The sequence below is a fragment of the Arachis ipaensis genome, chromosome B10 (assembly GCF_000816755.2).
Source record: "Arachis ipaensis cultivar K30076 chromosome B10, Araip1.1, whole genome shotgun sequence".
In the NCBI taxonomy this organism is placed as follows: Eukaryota; Viridiplantae; Streptophyta; class Magnoliopsida; order Fabales; family Fabaceae; genus Arachis; species Arachis ipaensis.
Genome location: NC_029794.2, coordinates 31,748,771 through 31,749,531, shown reverse-complemented (window position 1 = coordinate 31,749,531; position 761 = coordinate 31,748,771).

Below are 761 nucleotides of genomic sequence, written 5' to 3'. Positions count from 1 at the left end.
TAAAATTTTAGAATATACAAATTAAGAAATCAAATTTCATAAAATATAATTTTTAAAATTTTTTGAATTACAAATTAAATAATTAGATTATTAATATATAAATATCAATTTTACATGTAATCAAATAAATCGAACCATCAGATTTATTTATAGCATATGCGGAGAAAATGCATTTAATTTTTAACTTTTTTTTATGATATTTTTTGTTTAAAGATTTATTATTGACTAATAAATTGTTACATGCAAAAGGCAAAATTCAAACCTCTAATATGTATTTAAGTCAGCTAATAAACTAACTAGGAGACCAATTTAACTTCGGTTAACTTTCTATGGCCTTGCCCATCACATCTTGCTTCCTAATATATTAATTAATTTCTGTAAATATTTTTGTGAATTATAATTTTTAAATTATTTTTATTAGTTCCTCTACTTCTTATTCTCATGTTCTTTCTACTATCACACTTATTAAATTTTTTACATCGTACTTTTTTCCTTCCGTTTCATTTTTTATTTAATTTTGGGAGTTCATAAATTTACACTTTCAGAGAAAATTGGAAATTTGGAATTACGTAATTTTATGAGGATTTTTAATTTATTTTTTAAATTGTACCACAAATTTGTGTGATTTCAAATCTTAAAATACAATCATAATTTTTTGTGAATTTGAGAATCTCATAAATGAGTTAAAAATAACGTATATTTACAAAAAAGTTAAATAAGGATGAACGAAATTATTATTAAAAAAATTTAAAATCTAATTT